Source organism: Lycium barbarum, chromosome 10 (assembly GCF_019175385.1).
Source record: "Lycium barbarum isolate Lr01 chromosome 10, ASM1917538v2, whole genome shotgun sequence".
Taxonomy (NCBI): Eukaryota; Viridiplantae; Streptophyta; class Magnoliopsida; order Solanales; family Solanaceae; genus Lycium; species Lycium barbarum.
In genome coordinates, this window is record NC_083346.1 from 7,772,128 (window position 1) to 7,789,473 (window position 17,346).

Consider the following 17,346-nt stretch of genomic DNA (forward strand, 5'->3'; position numbering starts at 1 on the left):
AGGTATAAATCCCTTCTTTGGTTGTAGAATACCCTTAGCACTCAACCTCTTAAATATATTTGCCAATGGTTCATTTAGAGTAGTGAAGCAAAAAGATTTCCTCTTCTTTTTATGTTGAGAGCTTGATTGTGCTTGGTGAAACCGTCGTTGGTAGCATTGATGGGAGTTTTGCTGACGAGGACATTGCAAAGTGGCATAAGATTGAAAAATTTGGTGACTTTTATGGCATTGCGCTTGATGCATAGTCGTGGAAGCAAATTGGTTTTCCTTCATTTCACTTTGCAGATTTCCCAGTATCTTCGCTTGGAAGGTTTGGTGAACGTCTTGTGTTGCTGAGCTATCTATAATTCTTCCTTCTTGAATGGCATTTTCTAGTTCTCTACCAATCCTAATCAAATCAGAGAAGTTGTGTGCACAAGCTCCGAGCAACTTATCATAATATAAGTCTCCCTGAATTTGGATGAAGGTTGAGATCAATTCCCTCTCGGATAATGGAGGATGTATTTTTGAAGCTTCTAACCTCCATCGTATGGCATATTCTTGGAAAGACTCATGTGGCGTTTTCTTTATTCTAAGCAAATCGGCTATGTGCGGATCGCCTGCATTGTTAAACTCGAATTGCGTTATAAATCCGCGGGTCATATCTTCCCACGTAAGCCATTTGCTAAAATCTTGTTTAGTGTACCAATAGAGTGTTGATCCTGATAAACTTTGAATGAACAATCTCATTCGTACGACTTCAATATGTTCAATACCAATTAATCTGCTGCAATAGTCCTTTAAATGAGTGACGGGATCTCCCTTCCCATTGAAAGTGTTAAACTTAGGTATTTTGTACCCTGACGGAAGCTCAACGTTTGGATGCACACATAAATCTTCATACTTCAAAATCTGGAAATTTCTTCAACATAACTCTTCATTAACGACTTTCCTCAAATTGTGGAGTTCTTTTCCCAAATCTTCATGGTAAAGCGACTTGATTTCCTTTCCAGGCCTCCTGTATGGGGATATTGCCAGTTCGTTTTCCTTACTTTTCTCGAATTGAGTGGTGGCTATGGAAAATTGAGGATTAGGAATTATCGCTACTTGATCGGGAGTGTAGGTTGAAGACATTTGTGGAATGGTATAGGTAGGATCTAAGTGAGGCGAAATGGCTAAGGAAATGTTGCAAATTGAGCTGGAAGTTGAGGTTGTGTTAGGAAGAAGGCTTAAGGTATTTCCCAGATTAACTATAATATTTTTTCGAACCACCTTTCCCTTGCTATCATTTTGTGCTTGCACCAAACCCATACCAGTGTTGAAAGATTCAAATCTCTCTGCCATTATAGTCTCGTCCTTAATGCAGATTCGCAGCCAAAACAATGTTCAATGCCAGACAACCTTTTAAGAGAAAAGTAAAACTTCATAAACAAAATAAAATGTTAGTGCATGAAGTAAATGCCCAAAACAATATATATATATATATATATATATATATATCTTTTTTTTTTTTTTTTTTTTTTTGAAGTTAGATTAGTTCGTGATCTAATTAAGCAGACTCTAGATTAGAGACGACTTGAGTCATATAAAGGAAACGAATGGACGAAAATGAATCATCAGCTATTTACCTCTGACGATTGAGAATGAATCGGAAGAAAGGAAACCACATTGGAGTAGAACATGTCATTTGAAGAACGGTTGACTCATATCGAACGCCAAAGCTTGGTTCTGAGTTAATTCTTACTAATTTCAGCATATTTTTTTAAAAAATTTGTCCCAGTTTTGGGACGTTTTGAAAAGATGTCTTGGGTTGCAAAAATTGTCCCAGTTTCGAGCTCATTCGTTTGGGGGATATTAAAATTTGTAATAAATAAGACCGGGCCTTATATAGGCTGCCTACATATCCTGTATCCGACAGGAAATCAGGTCAAACGTAGTTCGGGTGCGTGTAAAAAGATTTTTTTTTCTTTTTTAATAATGCAAGAGATTAGCTTAGAGAAGATCATGATTTATCGGGCGCAAGACAGTTGAATTTAATATACCCGAGAGTTACGAAGCATTGGCAGGTTGCAAAATGTCAAGGAGAGGAGACCTATGAGGTTGTCCTTCGACTTGCATGCCAAAAATTGAAATTAATGGGTGCGCGAAGATAGATTTCAGCGACCCAGAATGACGCGATTGACTCAGCGAAGGCTCCGCAGAAGCAAGGTACTTGAACAGTCATTCTTGAACAACTTGATGGCAAAAATCGAACAAATATCGAGAAGTGCCATTTGATAGATTGGACCAATAAATTTGGACATCTACCAATAGAAGAAACGATAAATGCTGAAGATGATAGAATTGGAAAATAAAAGTTCCATGACGTAAACCGAGTGCAAATGGATTCTACGAGGCATGGAGCTAACGGGTCAAATGTTTCGTCGTTTGAGACAGAAGATCATACCCGCAAAAGAAGGACACAAAAAGCTCTAGAATTTGCAGTTTGATGCGAGACAAATAACGATAAGATAATGCCTATTAAAACAAAGTTGGAATGATAAGAGTTAACTTTAAGGATTTTCAAGGCTAGTTCATGTATGCGAAAATTAGAAAATTTCCTCCGACGATTAGAAATTTGTCGGGAGTCATGCTAGGAATGCGAACGATCTTAAAGGTGCTCTAGAGTGGTTAAAGTGCGCTAACCGCGGTTTTTTTTTTTTTTTTTTTTTTTTTTTTTTTTTTTTTTGAAGTGAGGCTGATGCAAAAATAATTACTGAGCAATATGCAATTGTGCGGCAAAGCAAATATGAATTTTACTTTTCTTCTGAAACCAAGATGATGTTAGTAAATATCAAGTAATAACTTTTCACAAATAAATTCAAATAAGAACCTTCAAATAAAATTAAGTAATGAGCTTGGCATCAGGTGTTAATCGCAAACAAATTCAAAAGCAAGCATATTACAAATAAATTCAAGTAAACCATTTAGCAAGCAAGTACACAACACAAGTATATAAAATAACATTCACGCGTGTTAATACGTAGGGGACCTCCTTATGCCCGAGATAGGCCTAACGTGTATTTGAAAGATGAAGGTGACATTATATGTCATTCCATTTGCTCTTTAATTAATTAAACGAGTCTATTCCCAAAATGAAGTACATAAATATTTTTAAGCTTTATTACATGCCAAATAAGAAAAGAAAAAATATTCCTAAAAATAAGCTAAGTTCAATTGCGTCCAAGCTTCTTTCAAAACTCGCGATCTTCATGGCTATCTGCATCACAAAAGGTTAGTCAAATCCCACCATCCTAAAGTTTAATTAATTAGAGCAATGGTCGATATTTGGCACAATGAACTTCAAATAATGCACACATAACATGATAAGCGTTGCTTGGGGTCATGAACCCACTTGGACATTTTGGTAACGTTTACTAATGGACTTAATACACCTTGGGTATTAAGCCTCCTAGGCTCGTGCATGTCCTTAAAAGGGTTTTGGCTTAGCGATATCTTAGGCTAACTGAGAGTTGTTTTCCTATGACACAAGGCTCCCCCAAGCGGACAACTTGGGAGTGGAAAGTCCGCGGCCGTCGACTGCACCGACGATCGACTAAATCCACAAGACCAATCCAACTAAAGGGGTAATTTAGTAGTGCACGGGCGCAAACTGCGAAGCCGCTTTAAGTGTGTGAATATGTGTGAGTTTTCCAGGAGTGGAAGAAATATGAGCGGAATGCCAATTTAAGGAAAGCAATAACATACATATTACATAGAAAATTTACATAAGGAATAAAATAAAAACAACCAAAAGCATATAAGGAAAAAGCAGAAATAAAGGCAAAAAAGAGAAAAACAAACAAAATATCCAACAAATTAACTATTAACCTAAGTTGTTATGGTTAAGAACCTAAAATCCCCAGCGGAGTCGCCAAGCTGTTATACCTCATTTTTAACCGGAGTTAAAGTAGGAGTACAACATATTGGTGATTCCTATTTATTTTGTTTTAAGGAGTCGCCACCTAATTAATTTAACGGTGAATTAGGACACCTAGAGGTTAACTAAGGCAAAGTTAAAACTAAACCTCAATTGATAGTCTGCTTAACCAATGTGATTCCAGGTAAGGGCTCTATATTATCCTAAAGGGAAGGGATTAGGCATCCTTTAGAATCCGTTAACTTACGGTTATCCGACCAAACTTAGGTTAATTAATTAATGCTTAAATAAGATGCCTGAAATTTAAGAAATAGGGCAAGGAAATGTTGCTAAGATTTTTAAGAAAATATAAGAATGTTGCTTAAGATAGGATTTAGAAAGAATATAATAATCTGCATAAAAAGAAAATTTTAAATGCCTTTTAAAATAAGACTTATAAAAGTTGCTAGGGCTTTAAATAAAAATACTATTTAGAGTGGGATTTGTAGAAATTATAATAATTTGCATAAAAGGAAACTTCAAATGCCATTTAAAATAAACTTATAAATGTTGCGAAACTTTAGATAATAATGCTATTTAAAAAAATATGATTGCTTAAAATATATAAGTAGAAAAAATGTGAATTTGTGCAATGTTTAATAAATATTTGAAATAACTGAAATGCCAGGATATTGATTAATTTTAGGAGTATAAAAATACGAAAATAGCTAATAAAAACTCTCTTTATCCTTTTCATTACTTCTTATTAACTGTGCTTCGCTAAAATTTTATGATTGATTCAAACTTGAAGAGCTATTTATAAAATATACTTGAATTTATGTTTACATATTAGTGACGTTTTGGAACTTTCTAGGATAATAAGAATAAAATATGATTCTCTTAACTCGAAATATAAAGTCGTGCTGTTTTGCAAATCAATCATTCCAAATAAAATAATATTAGACATTATAAATAGTTTTAACACATAAAAAAAAAATAGACTTATGGAATTGATTGTTAATCTTCTTTAATCTAACTACCCATTGCTAAACTATCCATACTAATTTCCAATAATTCATCTAAGCCAAGGGACAACAGAATAAGGAAAAAGTGTTAGTCAAATAATATACAAGTTAAAGGCATAAAATAAAGCAGAGGCATAAATAAAGTTAAATGGGCTCAGCCCATTTTTTAGGACTGCTGCTGTTGGGAATGGGCTCAGCCCATTTTAAAGCTGCTGCGAACTGTTCATGCTTATTGGGCTTTGGCCCAAAATTTCTTTTTCCGCTGTAGACTGTTGCTGCCGTATGGGCCTCGGCCCAACATTATTTTTTATGCAACTGATAGGGCTGACTCGATAAAGAGTTTCGTTGGGCTTTAGCCCAACATTGAATGCGGAAGAAGGACGAGTCCCTCGGACTCATATGCGATGGTCATGCATAAAACGGAAAGAAAAGAATTAGTACATAATCAAAGAATAGGGTCGAAACATACGAACTGTAAACTAGGAAATAGATCAATAGGTTGTACATATACCACGTGTATCAAGAATGAAATAGAGGCAGGGAGAAAAAAGAAAGGTTTCAGAATAATTCAGGCAACCCACAGAAGGCTCAAATCAAATAAGTCACTTGAAATCAAATTTAGACTGGCCCAATATGAACTGAAAGTTTAGTACGTAAAGGAGGCCCAATAATAAATAACTAACAAGACTTGACCCAACTGCATGCATAGACTACAAATTTGTACTTGTACCAATGATCTACCTGATTCATGCCAAATACACAAGTTCCCTTATGCTAACAGTGTGCAGGACTGCCTATATCTGGTATATTCAAGTATATCCGTGGTATACTTGCTCGTAAATCTACAACCAGACCCACATAGAGGAGGGGGAAGAAAGAAAGAAAAAAAAGAGGCGAAGCAACAATTCCGATTCCTAGTAGCTGTTAGGCAGATTAATCTCAGTTACTCAAAACATGACACATAATTTCGAGGTATTACCATCCCAACAGAATCACTATAGCAGCAGTCTCAAAAGACTGCTGACTTCCAATTCACAAAAAAAAGTGATCTTCTTAAAATCTTTGTGGGTATTTAAACCAGTCACCAGGTCCTATGTATTAAACTTATTTTTTACTTAACAAACTTTCAGATAAGCACATAAAAATCTTTTATGCGACCACTGCAAGTTCAAATGAGGACACAATGACTTGTGCTTTTGACACACACACACACAAGCAAAGTCTACAGACCAACAGCCAGACATTGTTAACTTGAAAGAAATCTAAACGAGGCAGCAGCCATGTGAAACAAGTTATGCTCTTAGGAAATATATCAAATCAACTTTTCAGACACCAACCAATTGACTATTCATGCCTTCGATATCGAATCTGTTTCAGTGTCAGTGAATGCCAACAGTATGGTCGTATGTTTATCATCACTCAAGAAAACAACAAAGGAATGAAAAATCTAGACATCAGGTGCATGACTGAAGCAGACAACATCACTGATCAAGATGAGGTGCCCTAGAGGCCATGTGATTCACACAGACAAACACACAGCATGCATACTATTGGAATAGAAGCTGAGGGGAGGAAAGCATTCAAGAGGACCCATATCAAGAGGAAACAAAGTTATCATATGAATATTACAAGGTAACTTGGGCTCAGGAAAATGCATAAGCATGCAACAAACATAATCAAAGAGGACAAGCAGCTATAAGCAATGCAGGAGAACATACTAAACTTAGTTGAAGTCATCAGGTGAGATATTTTCAGCATGAAGTGAAATAACAGGCTATGGTTGGTGAAGAACTGAGTTACTGTGAAAAGACAAGATAAGGACATCCTGGCAGTCTATATCAATGACTGTCCCAAGCCAAACTCAACATACCAAAGCAAATACAAAGCACAATTACATGCATAACCAAAACACTTTCTCAGAGTCAAAGTAAACTTATTAAACTGTATGCAACATCATATAGGTTGGTTTAGCTGGTCAACTTCAATTCTAAAATGGTTCCCTGAATTTGACACAATTTACATATACACCATATTTTAAAAGTTAACAGTTTCCACTTTTAACTTGGAACAAACTTTTGACTCTGAATCTAGTCTTCAAACTGGCCTTGACAAACTAATCCTTATTTTCTTTAACAGATCTCTCAAATGCATTTGAGCATATTATTACCGGTTTAATAAGTCTTCATTTTCCTAACTCATCTTAAACAAACACAATAGCATATTTGTCAAGAAAGGAAAGGAATACAATAAACCCTTTAATCAATTTAACCTTATGCTTAAACATACACTAGCTCATGGATTCTTGGTAATATTTGGCATCCTTTTATGATAGTGAGAAAGAGCCCATGATTCTTGCTAATGATGTTAATCAGTTCACAAGTGGCATAACTTAATGACTCATACACAGCTAATGATATCAACATAATTAGATAGACTGTGAGCCTTAAACATGCAAGATTAAGCCATTTAAGTATGCAAATATGATCCTTGAAGCTGATATAGGCGGATAGCGTATCATCTTGAGGGATTAATTTGAATTCAACTAATCACAGGGAACCAAGTCTGTACGAAAACTTATCAAATAATATAGGACTTCACAGAGATGAAATGAACAATAGCTAATCCTTTAACAAAACATGCCCTTGAAACACCAGATGGATCTAAACTGGCTTACAAAGCCAACATACTCACAGAATTAAACCAAACAAAACAGGTCATGCTTAATTCGACCAGAATAATTACGAATAAAATTGAAATGAAAACAAAAAATACAATTAAGCGAACCAATCGACAAAGACAGTTTAAAACATTCCAGCGGTCACTAAAATAACTTTAAAATGAGGGAATTTACCTTCTTCGGGTGCAGCGAAGTGGGTACGAGTCCTCGATTCACACCCGAACACTTCAAAACTCGATTCCCAGAGATAAAAAGGACTGATAAAACTGAAATTTTGCTTAGGAGGTTTTTTTTTAGCGACAAAAACGAAAGCTTTCAATTTCTATAGAATTTTTTGGGCTAAAGAACTCAATTTTTTCAAGGGATTTTGTATGGCTCCGAATTTCCTCTTCGGGAATCTCTTCACTCCCTCCCCCCCCCCCCCCCCCCCCCCCCCCCCCCCGCTACTGACTTGGGAAAACATTATTTATAACATCAATCTTAGGTTTGAACTAGGGTTTTCGTCCGAAAAGGAAGAGAGAGAGGAGCGTGGGGGGGGGGGGGGGGGGGGGGGGACAATATGAAGTGGGGAGTGACAGACGGAGTGGGGAACAGAGTATGGTGGAGTGGAGCGGCAGGGGGAGTGGGGGTGTCAGAGAGGTATGGGCGACGATGGGAGGGAGAAGAGAGGCGGAGAAAGAACGAAGGAGAAGAGGCGAAAAATGAAGGGAACCTAAAAGGTTTCCCTTATTTCTGAACGGAAATGGGTTGGACCGGTCCATTTATGGACTGGGTAAAATTAAAAGAGTGGGCTAGGGAATTAAAAATATGGACTGGTCTAAAAATTGAGATAAAAAATATGGGCCGGCCCAAAAATATTTAGGAGTCAATTGGACTTTGATTTGGAGTCCGATAAATACGGACCGAATGCACGAAATAGTTTGGCTTCTAAATTTAAATAAAAGACCTGTTTAAACAACTTGTGTTAAAATATTGCTCAATATGAAATATGCAATCCTTAATGCTCAGATAAAAAAATGGCGTTGTAATAGCCGTGCAATAATATTTCGAAAATCCACAGTAAATAAACAATATTATTTAATTATGCAAAGATAAATGCGATGCGTGTGCGTAAGCTGGTAAAATGCCGAAATGATAAAAATTGTGAATAGTAATAATAATAATAATAATAATAATAATAATAATAATAATAATAATAATAATAATAATAATAATAATAATGATGGCTAGTGACTGTAATAGAAAAATGAACGCCGGTATTGATAAGAGGCTAGTAATTATAGTAAAATACAATATATATATTTTTTTTAATTTTTCCAAAAATATTAGAAGCGTAAATAGGTATTTCGGAGGAGAGGCGGGACAAAATTGGGTGTCAACACCTATAATTTGGTGCAACCACCACATTCTCCCTACATTAGAAATTAGGATGTTTTAACTACTACACATCAAATAACACTATTGATGTTAAAAAAATAGACGTACTGATAGTAATCAACTGCACCGAAACTTGAGGAAGGTCCATCGCTTTGAGTTGTTGGATAGGCTGAGGATGTTCCAACCTGATTCCTCCATCCCGATTGAGGAGACCGTCCGATATGATTCATATCAGGTGTATAACCCCTAAATAATATAATCGACATCATTAGCAGCATTCAAGTGCCACTACATAGTAGTAGTAGTAGTAGTAGTAGTAGTAGTAGTAGTAATAATAATAATAATAATAATAATAATAATAATAATAATAATAATTTATGCTTTTTTTTGCCTTATACGAACTCGGTATTAATAGTAGTAGTAGTAGTAATAATAATAATAGTAATAATAATAATAATAATAATAATAATAATAATAATAATAATAATAATAATAATAATAATAATAATAATTTATGCTTTTTTTTGCCTTATACGAACTCGGTATTAATAGGACTAACGCATGCATGCAATTACAGTGTTTTGCAGTGTTACGTCAAATCAAATAATGGATGGAGAACTGCATAACGCATTAATTTACTGCGTTATAGCACTATAACGCAGTAAATTAATGCGTTATTGAGGCATTGTGTCATAATAACGCGGTAAAATCATGCGTTATACTATATAACGCATGATTTTACTGCGCTATGCGGCTGCACCAACATCACCTCACTTGCCAAAATAATTCGAATCAAACTTTATATAATGTAATTTGACGAATAACTGTTACAAACACAACATTCCACACAAAATTGAGTTAAGATGTCATTTTTTGACCAATTTAGAGATATTAATCGTGTTATATCGTTCACTCCAGCAAACATCTTTGAAGCAATGGGTAGGAGGTGATGATGATTTTCATTACTCAAATAACCCTAACGACAGATTCAATCGAGAATACAATAATAAAATGAGAGAGGAGTGGGATTGGCGTGTTAGGGAAGCTGAAGCACTGGAGCACAAGTTAGCGTCAGTAGGGCTTAAACGCCCAAAAAAACGTGTTATGTCAATGCCTCGCGAAACTCCAAAAGAGTTTAATTTGGCTCTTAATCGTTTTCGCGAAGAGAACAATCGGATGCAAATACGTTACCATAGGGTAGAATATGGTATACATGGTAGCACAAGATTTAGATCCAAGTGGGATTCAGACTGTGAAATGTCCGACGAAGATTAATATTTTTCTTACAACAAGGTAGGGTCATTAAGACCCCCCCCCCCCCCCCCCCCCCCGCGGAGGGTTCTTGGGGGTTTGCAACTATATAAGTAGCCCTTTCTTTTCTTAATAGACTATACCATATTATTCAATGTCAAGCAGTAGAAACTCACCTTGGTCTTTACTCCTTCCAAAAGAACCAAATAGCAGTGATGATGAAAGTTCAAATCATAGCAGTTTTTCGAGCGATACCAGTGATTTCAAACTAGATGAGCTAAATCCCCACCTTCTTATAGAGCGTAATGATGATATCTGCAGTGTGAAATATTCAGATCCGCGGGAATATTATTGCGGTTTACGTCGAGAATGGTCACATCGGCTTGCCGAATCAGAACGTCTTGTTCGTGACTTGGAAAATCTCAACGCTCCAATCCCAACAAGGTACTCCTTAACCATGCCTCAAGTAGGTCCAGAAAGTTGCGAGCTTGCCGTGCAAAGGATTAGAAAGGAAAACAACAGAATGCTGGCAAGACGTTGTAGATTTTACATGCTAAAGTTGACCGAAGAACAAGCATCATCAACTGGTAGAGAACTAACTGCTACTGAAAAAAGATGTGTCTTAAGAAACTGCCAATATTTTTCTGAGGACGATATTGAGGACTTGTACTCTGATGATGATTAAGAATGTTGTGATTTTAGTTTTAAGTTTAATTTATGATTATGCTGTTATTTTGAAGAATATTAGTATGTTAAGTATTTTCATCTACTCAAGGTTATGAATGAATGGTGCAATTTAATTAAGTTTATTTTTTTTGTATGAATGCTGTCATTTTGAGAAACTTTTGATTAATTATTGATGAACAAGTTTAAGTATTCGCAAAGAACTTCAAGATAATGTCGCCGAACCTTCAAACGAAAATGGCGTTCGAGCACTTTTCAGCCACTAAAACGGCCATCCGAACTTTTGCGTATCCTTGATGTATTGATCCTACCTTATTAATCGCATAAAAATAAGTAGGGTTCTATATAAAATATTGATGTTTCGGGGTTGCGAAACATGATTAATCTATGGTCAAAATACGTAAAAAAGTGTAATGGAAGAAGGGTTAACTAAAAGGGTTGGAAAAAAAAGGCACTATAGCGCAGTAATTTACTGCGCTATATCATGTCCGTTTACACACTATAGCGCAGTAATTTACTGCGCTATAGCAGTTAACGGCTCCGTCTCCGTTACTGCTATAGCGCAGTAAAATACTGCGCTATAGGTAGTTTTGTAACTTTTTTTTTTTGTTGGGGTATTTTGGTTCAAAATGATTTTTCTAGGGGTATTATGGTTCGGGACTCACATGACTATGGGTCTTGTTCAGCCCCCCCCCCCCTCCCCCAAAACCAACCCCCCCCCCCCCCCAAAAAAAAGGAAGGTCTATGGGTCGTTGATTGCTTGGCAAGTGGGGTCTACATCAGTCCGCTTGTCAATTAAGCAAATGCCTCACACAAGTATGATTTGGCATGCGTCACACATCGTAAAACTTTTCGTTTAGAGTGTTGTATGTGAAGTTGGAAACCATGCTGCAGTAAGCTGAAACTTTTTAATGGAAAAAAGAACGTAAAAGAACCTAAAATACCCTTGAACTATTCGATTTGGTGTAAAAATGTCCTCCATTCACCTTTGGGGTCTAAAATACTCCTGACGTTAACCTTTGGGGCCTAAAATACCCTTATATGTTAGTGATTAACTCTTTTTTGTTCGTAATTGTCGGTTAATTAGTTTACGTTCTTAAAATCCTAATTTGACAATTGTAAAGATAATAATGATCCAGAAATTCATATGATAATAATTATTTGGTATGTGATATTTTATTGTATGGTTTCAATGTGCAATAGCCCTTCCAAATTAAATATTCTGCTTATCTTGTCAATTATTAGGTCATACTTTTCTTAATATCTTTAAAGTAAAAGTGACATGTTATTGGATCTTTTTTTCACAAAAATTAAGAAACTAAGTCAATGCTTATTTATTATAGATCAGCTAGTGCAACGCTTGAACCCTTCACGTTATCTGCATAAAAGATAACGTGATTTAATAATCGACAAACAAAGAAGACATTCAAGTTAAGACAAAAAAGTACTCCCTCTTCATTTTTATTTGTCACGTTTTGACTTTTCACGCTATTTAAGAAACAATGATTAAGATAGATATTTTACCACAATATCCCTATTAAATGGTGTATAATTGCATTGGAGTTGGGAAAATGATATGAAATGAGTAATAAATGCTAAGGGTAAAACAGAAAAAAAAAATTGTCTTACCTTGATATCTGAAAATTGACAAGTAAAAATAAAAATTTATAAAGAGAATAGTGGACAAGTAAAAGTGAACGGAGGGAGTATCATGCATCACAAATTGAATACTCCCTCTGTTTACTTTTACTTATCCACTATTCCTAAAATAGATTTTCATTTTTACTTGTCATTTTTCACATATCAAGATAAGACAATTATTTTTTCTGTTTTATCCTTAGCATTAATTACTCATTTCAATCATTCTTCAAATTCAATACAATTACTCTAACAATTAATATGGGCATTATGGTAAAATATACACTTTATTTATTATTTCTTAAATAACGTGAAAAGTCAAAAGTGTACAAGTAAAAGCGAACGGAGGGAGTATTTAAAATTAAAGTAAAATTATACTCCCTCCGGATCAAAAAAAGAGTTCACTTAACCATTTACACATCCTTTAAGAAACTACTCACTCCAAGAAAAAAATATGTAAATTGACTAAACTAACCCTAATTAAATTGGTATTGAAATTTTAGGGGCAAATCTGAAAAGATAAGATTAATTGTTTTTTGATTTAATAAGTGAACACTTTTTTTTACACAAGAAAAAAAGGTTAAGTGGACACTTTTTTTATCCGGAGGGAGTAGTTATTTTAGGCCCTTTTCTGCAAATGAAATGGATCCGTTAAAAATAAGGGTATTTTAGGCCCTAAAGGTTAAAGTCAATGATATTTAGGTCCCAAAGATTAACGTCAAAGATATTTTAGGTCCTAAAAGTGAATGAAGGATATTTTTATACCAAATCTAATAATTGAGGATATTTTATGCCCTTTTCCAAAAAGAGAAAAAACGCAAACTGAAACATCTTTTATGTTTAGAACTTTTGACTCTTCTGCCTTTTCACACTTTTTGCTTACCCCTTGCAGTGCCCGCCGAATGATAAGGCAAATGAATCAATGGCTTGAGGCCCAAAATTTTGGGGCTCCCTTTTCACTAATTAGTAAGTTTGTGAATTGGTTTTTAATTGTACAATAAATTGAGTTTTTAAAGCAAAAAGTACAATTTTAAAATAAAAAGGAAAAAAACTCTTTTTTTTTTCTTTTAACAATTCTAAGCATATGAAAATATTTTTGATTTAGTGGTAAGAAATAATGATCACTAAATATTAAACAAATGGGTCACTCTAATTTTGATAGTTTAGACTTATTGTTTTAATTAAAATATTCGGGGAAATTGCACAATTAGCAAAAATTACTTTAGCACCCAATGAAATAAAAAAAAACTAGATTCTTTTTCAAAAAGAAGATATTACTTATAAAGTAATGTTAACAGTTCCTGTAACACTTGTATTCAAGGATGAAAGTTTTTCAAATTAGAACTGATAAAATCTTACCTAAGGTTTATCTAATTGGACAAATGTTTCTTTTCTTGTGCTTTCCTTGAATAAAATTCAAGCATGACTTAATTTCATTTCCTCCATGCCTCGTCTTATGCCACATGATCAATCAAAAATATCTTGTTGCTTCTATCCTATTTACACCATATATGAAAAATAAGAAATCACATGGTCCACTTAATAGCCAAATAGAGTATTTCAAAGATTTGTGCATTGCTGGAAACATCCGCAGCTTTGAATTTTTCCTAACCTCCGTCAAAAGAACTTTTCCTCCTATTACAGAAAGAGAATTAAGATATTAAACATTTATTAAACAATGAGTCATGACCGAATTCGTTCAACTCTAATCATATTTTATTTTATCTTAATTTGCTTAACTACTAAATAAAAGTAACAAAAAAATTTCTTTATTATGGCTATATCGAATAAAACTTTTAAAAGAATATATTTTGACAAAGTTTTCAATATATAAATATAGTTAAACTGAAAATGGCTGTAGAGAAGATGGTTGTATTTATGTTTGAGCTATGAGTTGGATAATAAAAGATAGCTTGGTAAATATAAATTTTTGTTTTGAAAAAACTAATTTTCTGCTTCTTGGCCGAAGCGAGAACTTGTAACTTCTTCCTAACAACAGAAAAGTTGCTTCTGCTACTCAAAAGCTATTTAATTTGATTTTTGGACAAACACCTCAAATTTTCAAAAAGTGTTTTTTAAGAACTCTTAAGCCAAGGGTCTATCAGAAACAATCTTTCTATTTCTCAAGGTAGGGGTAAGGTCTGCGTACATTCTACTCTCTCTAGACCCCATTTGTGGGATTACACTAAGTATGGTGTTGTTGTTGTTGTGTTTTTTCAAGAGCAAAAAAGACTTTTAACTTCAGAAAAGTTTGACCAAATAGACTATTAATTGACACATATGGTAAATGAAAGGAATGGAAGCGAACAAACAAATTATCTTTTTGATGAGTATCTTTTCGTGTATATGCTTGATCTGATGTAGAAACTGAAGTTGATTATTTACATGCGATAAATATTACTATGCTATATATAAGCATGAATGAGGAGTTTTTGTAGTCATCACAAGGTCATTTTTGTAAATTTTCTAAAGTTAGCTTCCTTTAAGAAATTGACATGTGTTATTAACTTGTTGTCCCTCTTTTATGTTGCCCTTAGTTTAGTCCAATATTACTTAGTTGCCATCACATAATTTGTAAATTAAGAAAAAAACACTTTTGAGATATTTTGCATGACCCTAATTAGGTCAAAAGTACTTAATTTTCCCCCAAAAATGCTTATTTTAAAAGAGTCTCCAACCCCTCCCCCACTCCCTCTTTTGCGTTGCATGATGTTTTGTCACTAATTTTTCACGTGGTTAACAAATATGTGTCGCTTATATTTATTTTATTTATAAGATTTTGGCCACAAAAATAATCTAAGAACATATGATGATTCACGTAGGAATGCAGTTATTCAAGAAATAATATAGCTAATAATTCATGTACTTTGGGTAATTTTTAAATATGTAAATTTTATGTTAATGATTCAAACGCACTACAAGTTGACATAGTTAATAATTCAAAATATTTAAAATAAATTGAATAACTATGGTAAATAAAAAAATGATTTGATTACCCAGATAATAATACATTCACATAAAATGAGGTGGAAGGAATACTTTTTATCCTTGACAAACGAATACTTTCAAGCGACATATTGCACTATGCCACAATAAATCTACTAAAGCACACTAGACATTGTATGATCTATCTTCTGAAAAGGATATCACTAACACAAATACTTACAAGTCTATTTATCGATATTATTCTTCTATCTTAAGCTAAAAATATAGATTCTATTGTCATTGTTTGTGGCGCTTCTCCAGATATTTTAGAGTATAACATTACCATGAATAATTTGTGGAGTTCTAATATTACGAGCTTGCTATTAAAAGTAATGACTTTAGGATAACTAATAAAATCAATGAATATAGTTTTGTTGTTTATTAATTGGAGCTTAAAATCGGCCTTTTTTGTGTGCTCTTTTTTTTATGTACTAGTTAAATAAATAAAAATATTATTTGCATTCCATCAAGTAATCCCATTTTGAGATCATAAAGTTAACATCAGAATTAAAAAGTGTACTCTCATCCAAATAATTACAACAATGTAACTCTACTAACAAGAAATGTCTCGATCTATTAATGCCACTGCACTTACCTTATAATCAAGGAGTATTAAAACAAAATTTAAAATGAACTAGCTAAATCAACTTCAGAGGATCGTGTATTAAACTATTGCATTGACTTTTTCATTGCATAATAAATTGCATTTGAGGAAGTAAATTAAAATCCAACAACCAAACAAAAGAAACAATGTCATAGGAAACGTTCTCTGCAAGCTCAATTTTTGCAGAAAAACAGCTATAAAATGGCCATTTCAATTCCAAATTTCTACACAGAATTAAAATGCCAAAGAGCAAAAAGAAGATAGTAGCAGCCAGTTCTTCAAAATTTTCTGCCAATGTAGTGTTCTCTAATGAAGGACTACTGACAGAAATCCTCCTTCGTCTGCCTGTAAACTCATTCGTCCGATGCAAATGTGTATCGAAAAAATGGCATTCTTTAATCTCTAGTCCTCAATTCACATGCCTCAAAATTCCCCGTTTCGGCCCTGCAAGTGGCATATTCTTGTCATTGTTCATTTTTAACCAATCCTTTTCACAAATTTGTGCCTTTTAGCCTGAAATATTCAATTCCAGCACCATTCCAAAAGTTCCCTTTTCTACATCATGACTCTCCTAAAATCCTCATCACGCAGTCTTGCAACGGTATTTTGCTGCGAAAACTACATATTCAACCCGACTACTCAACAATTCATAACACTTCCTAAGCAATCAGGGAATGTTATTGGGATGATTTTAGCCTTTGATCCCTGTAAATCGCCTCATTACAAAGTTATCTACCTCCAAATTTCTGAACAAGAACCTGCGAACCACCAGATTGAGATTTACTCATCAGAAACTAAGATATGGAGAGCCTCTGGTCCATCTTTTCCTAGACGTTCTAGTTTACTGGAATGGAGCCATTTATGTGTCATGTAAAGAACGTTTCAACGTGGAACAAGAGAAGTTTGAAGAAGTTCCCATGCTTGATTTTTCATCTCGTAAATGTTGTACTAAGATTTACGAGGCAGATCGAGCGGCCGAGGCAGGCTATCCCGCTCTGACTCGGCCGCAGTAAGTGCTGACCTGAGTTCTTTAACTTGCTCCACTGCCACCCGAAGCTGCTCTTTAAGAGCATCCCGCTCAGCAACAGCACTAATTGTCATTTCTTAGAGGGTTTTGAGCTCAGGTTTGATCCCATCAATCTCCCCCCAAGTTGATCAATCTAGCTAACATAAGCCCGGGCCTAAGGGGGAGTGGCATTATCATGGGCTATTAAAGGGTTATTATAAA

At 34.5% G+C, this 17,346-nt stretch overlaps 1 pseudogene; it reads left to right on the forward strand.

Annotated features, from left to right (window-relative positions):
• The first annotated feature begins 16,357 nt into the window (after positions 1-16,357).
• On the forward strand, positions 16,358-17,131 carry LOC132612675 (F-box protein At5g07610-like; annotated as a pseudogene).
• Positions 17,132-17,346: the final 215 nt, after the last annotated feature.